The sequence below is a fragment of the Neophocaena asiaeorientalis genome, unplaced genomic scaffold, assembly GCF_003031525.2.
Source record: "Neophocaena asiaeorientalis asiaeorientalis breed wild unplaced genomic scaffold, Neophocaena_asiaeorientalis_V1.1 scaffold151, whole genome shotgun sequence".
Classification (NCBI taxonomy): Eukaryota; Metazoa; Chordata; class Mammalia; order Artiodactyla; family Phocoenidae; genus Neophocaena; species Neophocaena asiaeorientalis.
This window is the reverse complement of record NW_020175490.1, coordinates 24388-35222: the sequence shown is the minus strand read 5'-3', so window position 1 is coordinate 35222 and position 10835 is coordinate 24388.

Genomic DNA, 10835 nt, shown 5'->3' with positions numbered 1-10835 from the left:
ATTTGAAAAGAGGCTTATTAATAATCAATGAGTAATCAACATTATTAATTACTAGTGAAATGCAAATCAAAACTACAGTGAGACATCACATCACACCCATTAGGATGACAATTTTTATTGTAGAAAAAACATATAACATGCAATGTATCCTTTTAACAATTTTTTTAGTGTACAGTACTGTATCTACATTGTTGTATAGCCGATTTTTAGAACTTTTTCATCCTGTGTAACTGAAACACTGTACCCATTAAACAGATACTCTTTATTTACCCCTCACCCAAACCCCTGGAAACCACCATTGTACATTCTCCTTCCGACTTCAGTTTTTTTTTTTTTTTTGGCTGTGTTGGGTCTTTGTTGTGGACTTTTCTCCAGTTGTGGCGAGCGGGGGCTACTCTTTGTTGCAGTGAGTGGACTTCTCTTTGTGGTGGCTTCTCTTGTTGTGGAGCACAGGCCGTAGGCGCACAAGCTTCTGTAGTTGCAGCACATGGGCTCAATAGTTGTGGCACATGGGCTCTAGAGCGCAGGCTCAGTAGTTTTGGTGAACGGGCTTAGTTGCTCCAAAGCATATGGGATCTTCCTGGACCAGGGACTGAACCTGTGTGCCATGCAATGGCAGGTGGATTCTTCACCACTGCACCACCAAGGAAGTCCCTTTGATTATTTTTTGATACCTCATTTAAACGGTGTCATACAATATTTGTCCTTCTGCAATTGGCTTATTCAAATAGCATAATATCCTCAAGGTTCCTTCCTGTTGTAGTGTATGACAAGATTTTCTGCTTTTTAAAGCTAAATAATATTCCATTTTATTTATATAGCATATTTTCTTCATTTATTCATTTTTTTTTTTTTTTTGGCCACTCATCTCTTTTTTATTTTCTTGTTTGGACCTTGAAAATTATGCAACTTATTCAGCCACAGTGATATGTATGTTCCTTTTTTTGCCACTTAATTTATTAAAAGGATGTTACCTGAAAGCATTTGTATTTTGAAGAGTAATTTCCCGAGCAGTCCCTTCCATCTTATTATTACTCTGTAGTTATTTACTTGGCAAAAGATACCTAAAACACTATACCATTTTTATCATAAAAGTGATACAGCCAAGACATCCAATTATCAGAAAGCTTCTTCCCATTGAGACAACAGCCTAATTTGTTGAAAAAAATAGCTTACTTTAAATTCAAAATGCTTATTACTGTTTTTTTGTTGTTGATTTTTTAAATTTTTTACATCTTTATTGCAGTATAATTGCTTTACAATGGTGTGGCTTCTGCTCCACAACAAAGTGAATCAGTCACACATATACATATGTTCCCATATCTCCTCCCTCTTGCATCTCCTCCCCACCCTCCCTATCCCACCCCTCTAGGTGGTCACAAAGCACCGAGCTGATCTCCCTGTGCTATGTGGCTGCTTCCCACTAGCGACCTATTTTACGTTTGGTAGTGTATATATGTCCATGCCACTCTCTCACTTTGTCACAGCTTACCCTTCCCCCTCCCCATATCCTCCAGTCCATTCTCTAGTAGGTCTGTGTCTTTATTACTGTCTTACCCCTAGGTTCTTCATGACGTTTTCTTTTCTTACATTCCATATATATGTGTTAGCATATGGCATTAGTCTTTCTCTTTCTGACTTACTTCACTCTGTATGACAGACTCTAGGTCCATCCACGTCATTAAAAATAGCTCAATTTCGTTTCTGTTTATGGCTGAGTAATATTCCATCATATATACGTGCCACATCTTCTTTATCCATTCATCCAATGATGGACACTTAGATTGTTTCCATCTCCTGGCTATTGTAAATGCAGCTGCAATGAACATTTTGGTACATGACTTTTTGAATTATGGTTTTCTCAGGGTATATGACCAGTGGTGGGATTGCTGGGTCATATGATAGTTCTATTTGTAGTTTTTCAAGGAACCTCCATACTGTTCTCCATAGTGGCTGTACCAATTCACATTCCCACCAGCAGTGCAAGAGTGTTCCCTTTTCTCCACACCTTCTCCAGCATTTATTGTTTCTAGATTTTTTGATTATGGCCATTCTGACTGGTGTGAGGTGATATCTCATTGTAGTTTTGATTTGCATTTCTCTAATGATTAGTGATGTTGAGCATTCTTTCATGTGTTTGTTGGCAGTCTGTATATCTTCTTTGGAAAAATATCTATTTTGATCTTCTGCCCATTTTTGGATTGGGTTTTTCTTTTTTGGTATTGAGCTGCATGAGCTGCATATAAATTTTGGAGATTAATCCTTTGTCAGTTGCTTCATTTGCAAATATTTTCTCCCATTCTGAGGGTTGTCATTTGGTCTTGGTTATGGTTTCCTTTGCTGTGCAAAAGCTTTGAAGTATTATTAGGTCCCATTTGTTTATTTTGGTTTTTATTACCATCTCTCTGGGAGATGGGTAAAAAAGGATCTTGTTGTGATTTATGTCATAGAGTGTTCTGCCTATGTTTTCCTCTAAGAGTTTGATAGTTTCTGGCCTTACATTTAGGTCTTTATTCCATTTTGAGTTTATTTTTGTGTATGGTGTTAGGGAGTGATCTAATCTCATACTTTTACATGTACCTGTCCAGTTTTTCCAGCACCACTTATTCAGGAGGCTGTCCTTTCTCCACTGTACATTTCTGCCTCCTTTATCACAGACAAGGTGACACTATGTGTGTGGGTTTATCTCTGGGCTTTCTCTCCTCTTCCATTGAGCTATATTTCTGTTTCTGTGCCAGTACCATACTGTCGTGATTACTGTAGCTCTGTAGTATAGTCTGAAGTCAGGGAGCCTGATTCCTCCAGCTCCGTTTTTCATTCTCAAGATTGCTTTGTCTATTCGGGGTCTTTTGTGTTTCCACACAAATTGTGAAATTTTTTGTTCTAGTTCTGTGAAAAATGCCAGTGGTAGTTTGATAGGGATTGCATTGAATCTGTAGATTGCTTTGGGTAGTAGAGTCATTTTCACAATGTTGATTCTTCCCATCCAAGAACATGGTATATCTCTCCATCTATTTGTATCATCTTTAATTACTTTCATCAGTGTCTTATAATTTTCTGCAAACAGGTCTTTTGTCTCCTTAGGTAGGTTTATTCCTAGATATTTTATTCTTTTTGTTGCAATGGTAAATGGGAGTGTTTTCTTGATTTCACTTTCAGATTTTTCATCATTAGTATATAGGAATGCCAGAGATTTCTGTGCATTAATTTTGTATCCTGCTACTTTACCAAATTCATTGATTAGCTCTAGTAGTTTTCTGGTAGCATCTTTAGGATTCTCTATGTATAGTGTCATGTCATCTGCAAACGGTGACAGCTTTACTTCATCTTTTCTGATTTGGATTCCCTTTGTTTCCTTTTCTTCTCTGATTGCTGTGGGTAAAACTTCCAAAACTATATTGAATAAGAGTGATGAGACTGGGCAACCTTGTCTTGGACCTGATCTTAGTGGAAATGTTTTCAGTTTTTCACCATTGAGGATGATGTTGGCTGTGGGATTGTCATATATGACCTTTATTATGTTGAGGAAAATTCTCTCTATGCCTACTTTCGGCAGGGTTTTTATCATAAATGGGTGTTGAATTTTGCGGAAAGCTTTCTCTGCATCTATTGAGATGATCATATGGTTTTTCTCCTTCAATTCATTAAAATGGTGTATTACGTTGTTTGATTTGCGTATATTGAAGAATCCTTGCATTCCTGGAATAAACCCCACTTGATCATGGTGTATGGTCCTTTTAATGTGCTGTTGGATTCTCTTTGCTAGTATTTTGTTGAGGATTTTTGCATCTATGTTCATCAGTGATATTGGTCTGTAGTTTTCTTTCTGTGTGACACCCTTGTCTGGTTTTGGTATCAAGGTGATGGTGGCCTCATAGAATGAGATTGGGAGTGTTCCTCCCTCTGCTATATTTTTGAAGAGTTTGAGAAGGATAGCTGTTAGTTCTTCTCTAAATGTTTGATAGTTTTCGCCTGTAAAGCCATCTGGTCCTGGGCTTTTGTTTGTTGGAAGATTTTTAATCATAGTCTCAATTTCAGTGCTTGTGATTGGTCTGTTCATATTTTCTATTTCTTCCTGATTCAGTCTTGGCAGGTTGTGCATTTCTAAGAATTTGTCCATTTCTTCCAGGTTGTCCGTTTTCTTGGCGTAGTGTTGCCTCTAGTAATCTCTCATGATCTTTTGTATTTCTGCAGTGCCATTTGTTACTTCTCCTTTTTCATTTCTAATTCTATTGATTTGAGTCTCCTCCCTTTTTTTCTTGATGAGTCTGGCTTATGGTTTGTCAATTTTGTTTATCTTCTCAAGAAAACGGCTTTTAGTTTTACTGATCTTTGCTACCGTTTCCTTCATTTCTTTTTCATTTATTTCTGATCTGATTTTTATGATTTCTCTCCTTTTTATATTTGGGGTTTTTTTTTTTTCTAATTGCTTTAAGTGCAAGAATAGGTTGTTTATTCGACATGTTTCCTGTTTCTTAAGGTACGATTGTATTGCTATTAACTTCCCTCTTAGAACTGCTTTTGCTGCATCCAATAGGTTTTGGGTAGTTGTGCCTCCATTGTCATTTGTTTGTAGGAGGTATTTTTTTATTTCTTCTTTGATTTCTTCAGTGATCACTTCATTATTAAGTAGTGTATTCTTTAGCCTCCATGTGTTTGTATTTTTTATTGATCGTGTCCTGTAATTGATATCTAGTCTCATAGTGTTGTGGTCAGAAAAGATACTTGATACAATTTTAATTTTATTAAATATACCAAGGCTTGATTTGTGACCTAAGGTACATTCTATCCTGGAGAATGTTGCATCGGCACTTGAGAAAAATGTGTATTCTGTTGTTTTTGGATGGAATGTCCTATAAATATCAATTAAGTCCATCAAGTTTAAGGTATCATTTAAAGCCTGTGTTTCCTTATTTATTTTCATTTTGGGTGATCTGTCCATTGGTTAAAGTGGGGTGTTAACGTCCCTTACTATGAATGTGTTACTGTCAATTTCCCATTTTATGGCTGTTAGTATTTGCCTTATGTATTGAAGTGCTCCTATGTTGGGTGCATAAATATTTACAATTTTTATATCTTCTTCTTGGATTGATCCCTTGATCATTATGTAGTGTCCTTCTTTGTCTCTTCTAATAGTCTTTATTTTAAAGTCTATTTTGTCTGATATGAGAATTGCTACTCTAGCTTTATTTTGGTTTCCATTTGCCTGGAATATCTTGTTCCATCCCCTCACTTTCGGTCTGTATGGGTCTCTAAGTCTGAAGTGGGTCTCTTGTAGACAGCACATATATGGGTCATGTTTTTGTGTCCATTCAGCCAGTCTGTCTCTTTTGGTGGCAGCATTTAATCCATTTACATTTAAGGTAATTATCAATATGTATGTTCCTATTCCCATTTTCTTAATTGTTTTGGGTTTGTTATTGTAGGTCTTTTCCTTCTCTTGTGTTTCTTGCCTAGAGAAGGTCCTTTAGCATTTGTTGTAAAGCTGGTTTAGTGTTGCTGAACTCTCTCACCTTTTACTTGTCTGTAAAGATTTTAACTTCTCCATCAAATCTGAATGAGATCCTTGTTGGGTAGAGTAATCTTGGTTGTAAGTTTTTCTCCTTCATCACTTTAGATATGTCCTGCCATTCCCTTCTGGCTTGCAGAGTTTCTGCTGAAAGGTCAGCTGTTAACCTTATGGGGATTCCCTTGTGTGTTATTTGTTGTTTTTCCCTTGCTGCTTTTAATATGTTTTCTTTGTATTTAATTTTTGACAGTTTGATTAATATGTGTCTTGGCATGGTTCTCCTTGGATTTATCCTGTATGGGACTCTCTGTGCTTCCTGGACTTGATTAACTATTTCCTTTCCCATATTAGGGAAGTTTTCAACTATAATCTCTTCAAATATTTGCTCAGTCTATTTCTTTTTCTCTTCTTCTGGAGCCCCTATAATTTGGATGTTGTTGCATTTAATGTTGTCCCATAGGTCTCTGAGACTGTCCTCAATTCTTTTCATTCTTTTTTCTTTATTCTGCTCTGCAGTAGTTATTTCCACTATTTTATCTTCCAGGTCACTTATCCGTTCTTCTGCCTCAGTTATTCTGCTATTGATCCCATCTAGAGTATTTTTAATTTCATTTATTGTGTTGTTCATCATTGCTTGTTTCATCTTTAGTTCTTCTAGGTCCTTGTTAAATGTTTCTTGCATTTTGTCTATTCTATTTCCAAGATTTTGGATCATCTTTACTATCATTATTCTGAATTCTTTTTCAGGTAGACTGCCTATTTCCTCTTCATTTGTTAGGTCTGGTGGGTTTTTATCTTGCTCCTTCATCTGCTGTGTGTTTTTCTGTCTTCTCATTTTGCTTATCTTACTGTGTTTGGGGTCTCCTTTTTGCAGGCTGCACGTTCGTAGTTCCCGTTGTTTTTGATGTCTGTCTCCAGTGGCTAAGGTTGTTTCAGTGGGTTGTGTAGGCTTCCTGGTGGAGGGGACTAGTGCCTGTGTTGTGGTGGATGAGGCTGGATCTTGTCTTTCTGGTGGGCAGGTCCACGTCTGGTGGTGTGTTTTGGGGTGTCTGTGGCCTTATTATGATTTTAGGCAGCCTCTCTGCTAATGGGTGGTGTTGTGTTCCTGTCTTGCTAGTTGTTTGGCATAGGGTGTCCTGCACTGTAGCTTGCTGGTCGTTGAGTTAAGCTGGGTGCTGGTGTTGAGATGTAGAACTCTGGGAGATTTTCACCATTTGTTATTATGTGGAGCCAGGAGATAAATAAAGTAAGATAAAATAAAATAAAGTTATTAAAATAAGAAATAATTATTAAGAAAAAAAAATTTTAAAGGACGAAAACGGACGGATAGAACCCTAGGACAACGGATGGAAGCAAAGCTGTGTAGACAAAATCTCACACAGAAGCATACACATACACACTCATGAAAAGAGGAAAAGGGGAAAAAATAATAAATCTTGCTCTCAAAGTCCACCTCCTCAATTTGGGATGATTCGTTGTCTATTCATGTATTCCACAGATGCAGGATACATCAAGTTGATTGTGGAGCTTTAATCCACTGCTTCTGAGGCTGCTGGGAGGGATTTCCCTTTCTCTTCTTTGTTCGCAACACTGCCGGGGCTCAGCTTTGGATTTGGCCCCGCCTCTGCGTGTAGGTCGCCAGAGGACATCTGTTCTTCGCTCAGACAGTACGGGGTTAAAGGAGCAGCTGTTTCAGGGACCCTGGCTCACTCAGGCGGGGAGTAGGGAGGGGTGCGGATGCGGGATGAGCATTCGGCGGCAGAGCCTGGCAGGACGTTGCACCAGCCTGAGGTGCGCCATGCGTTCTCCCGGGGAAGTTGTCCCTGGGTCCCGGGACCCTGGCAGTGGTGGGCTGCACAGGCTCCCTGGAAGGGAGGTGTGGTTAGTGACCTGTGCTCGCACACAGGCTTCTTGGTGGTGGCGGCAGAAGCAGGCTTAGCGTCTCATGCCCGTCTCTGTGGTCCGCGCTTTTAGCCGCGGCTCACGCTGGTCTCTGGCGCCCCTTTAAGCAGCGCTCTTAATCTCCTCTCCTCGCGCACCAGGAAATAAAGAGGGAAGAAAAAGTCTCTTGCCTCTTTGGCAGGTCCAGACTTTTCCCCAGACTCCCTCCTGGCTAGCCGTGGTGCAGTACCCCCCTGCAGGCTGTGTTCACCCCACCAACCCCAGTCCTCTCCCTGCCTCCGACGGAAGCCCAAGCCTCAGCTCCCAGCTCCACCCGGCCCGGCGGTTGGGCAAACAAGCCTCTTGGGCTGGTGAGTGCCGGTCGGCACTGATCCTCTGTGTGGCAATCTCCCTGCTTTGCCTTCCGCAGCCCTGTTGCTGTGCTCTCCTCCGCGGCCTCAAAGCTCCCCCCTCCGCCTCCCGCAGTCTCTGCCCACGAAGGGGCTTCCTAGTATGTAGAAACTTTTCCTCCTTCACAGCTCCCTCCCACTGGTGCAGGTCCCGTCCCTATCCTTTTGTCTCTGTTTTTTCTTTTTTCTTTTGCCCTACTCAGGTACGTGGGGAGTTTCTTGCCTTTTGGGAGGTCTTCTGCCAGTGTTCAGTAGGTGTTCTGTAAGAGTTGTTCCACGTGTAGATGTATTTCTGGTGTATCTGTGAGGAGGAAGATGATCTCCGCGTCTTACTCTTCCGCCATCTTCCCTATTCCTCTGAACCTTCTTTAAATCAACCATTCATAGGTCTCAGAAACGCCTGGTTTTTTATTTGTTTTTATCTTTGTTTCCAGGAAGCATGAAGCAGGAAGAAGAAGTAATTAAAATCAGATTTTAGTGCAGATCTTTGGTAGAGTCTCCCTTTAAACTCTAGTGCAGTGGTTCCCAAAGCACTGTTGCTGGGCCCACCCTAGAGTTTCTGATTGAGTAGGTCTGGGGAAGGAGCCAAAATTTTGCATGGCTATCGGATTCTTAGGACAGGCTGCTGCTGTTGGTCTGGGGCCACACTTTGAGAACCAGTACTCTAGAGCAATTGCTCAAGTACTGCCCTATACCTCTAAGAAGTTTTGCAAGCTTGTCTTCTAACTTGGTGGCTTCCACTCATTATCAACCATCACTCTCCAAGCCCAGACTCCTTATTTTTCATTCCAGCCTCACATTATCATTGCCATCTGGATAGGACAGAACAGAATCAAATCCCCCAAAAGCGATGTGAGATTGTTTCAAATTGGAGTAAAAAATAAATAAATAAAGCAATAAATTAAATTTGTTTCTTTTTCTGCTGTTAATCTCGTGCCAATTTTATTATTAGTCCAGCCACAAAAACTCAAAATGTGTAGAGGGGGAAATTTCCCCTCCCAGACAAGTTCCATCTCTAGAGATGTCGTCTCTCCCCAACACACACATACATACACACACACACACCCTCTTCCCCAGATATTCCTATTCTTTTTGGCTTTGTACATTCTCTGGCTGCTTCACCTTGCTCACTCCTTGCTTCCCTTCTCTACTCTCACCTGGTCTAAGAGAGTCAGATGACCTACAGTCTCCTCTGAGACTTCCTTTGGGAAATCTTTTCTGACCCAGAGGAAAGGGTGTGTGCCCCTCCTGTGTGCTTACCTGACCCAGGCTTCCAGACTGCCTTGTCATTCCTTGATCCCTGTAAGGCCCCCAGGGACAGCTTACCCAGGGCATATCCTTCTCAGTTGATTGTAGTTATTTGTTTTGTTCTCTTTCTCTCTTATAATACTGTGAGCCCCTTGAGAACTAGAGCCTAAAACCATGCCTAGTACATGGTAAATATTTGTGGAATTAATTTCTGAAAGAATTTTATCTTTGCAAAATAATATGGATTGGAATTTTGAATTTAAAATTTCTGCAAAATTTGGAAACTATAGAGACATAAAAAGAAGGAAGTAAAAATCATTTGTAATTCCTCTGTTCTGAGATAATTCCTTTTAGTTTATGAATGAATTTTTTTTTTTTTTTTTTTTATGAATGAATTTTTGAGAACAGGAATACTATGCAAAACATAAAATGTAGAAAAAATTTCTGGCAACAATGTGTCTTACATAGAGAATGGATTAAAAGACTAATTAGAAAAGAATTTAGATTCCAGGTATAAGATCACAAATGTATAGACTAGATGGGACTAGAAAAAGAAGAGCTAAATGAATGTGATAAGAAGTGTATGAGATGACAGGGTTTGGAAATTATTAAAGGTGGTGGTGAGTGGGGAATAGAGTAGAGGAAGAGAGTCAGATGACTTGCAGGTTAAATAAATGGAAGATTTTGAGATTGGATGAATGGAGGTATTCTATTTTTTTTCTTTTAATTTTTATTGGAGTATAGTTGATTTACAATGTTGTGTTAGTTTCAGGTGTAGAGCAAAGTGAATCAGTTATACATATACAGATTCTTTTTTCATATTGCCATTACAGGGTATTGAGTAGAGCTCCCTGTGCTCTACAGTAGGTCCATATTAGTTATCTATTTTATGCACTCATTTGTTCATTCATCACATATTTATTGGGTACCTAATTCTATGCCAGACACTAGTCTAGTTACTGGGGTACATAAATGAACAAAACACCAAAAACCCTGGCCATCTTGTTGCTTCAGTTCTGGTGGTGGAAATTGTGGTACCATTGAGGCAGCTTTAGACTGGGAGATCAATCATAAAAAATTAAACAATTGTTTGAAGAGGTTTCAAAAGACACATGTATTCCTTTAATCCCCTGAATGTATTTACGTAATGACAAGAATAAAGCATATTCAAGGCTGTCACACAGCAGTGTTAAAAAGAAAACCACAGGCCCCAAAATGGCATCACTTGTGTTAAACCTAGGTGTAATACCTAATCTAATTATAGTTTCAACCTCTCCCAGAAATGTAATTTTTTTTTTTTTTTTTTTTTTTTTTTGCGTTACGCAGGCCTCTCACTGTTGTGGCCTCTCCCGCTGCGGAGCACAGGCTCCGGACGCCCGGGCTCAGCGGCCATGGCTCACGGGCCCAGCCGCTCCTCGGCATGTGGGATCTTCCCGGACCGGGGCACGAACCCGTGTCCCCTGCATCGGCAGGCGGACTCTCAACGACTGCGCCACCAGGGAAGCCCCAGAAATGTAATCTTAATCAAGCAGTCTGGAATTTTCTGGTCAACACCAGTGAGGTGTTGTCATGTAGGCCCTCTCCATCCTCCAGAGGAAGAAGAGTCAACCTGCATGATAAAACTCTTGTTATTCCCTTCCCTCCAAAAAGATGTCATGACCTAAAAATAATCCTTTTTTCTTTTGCTAATAGCTTCCTTGCCCCACCCTTCTTCCCCTGAAAACCTTCCATTTTGCACAACCCCTGTAAGTGCCCTTCTAGCTGCAGGATGAGATGCCCCTCAATTC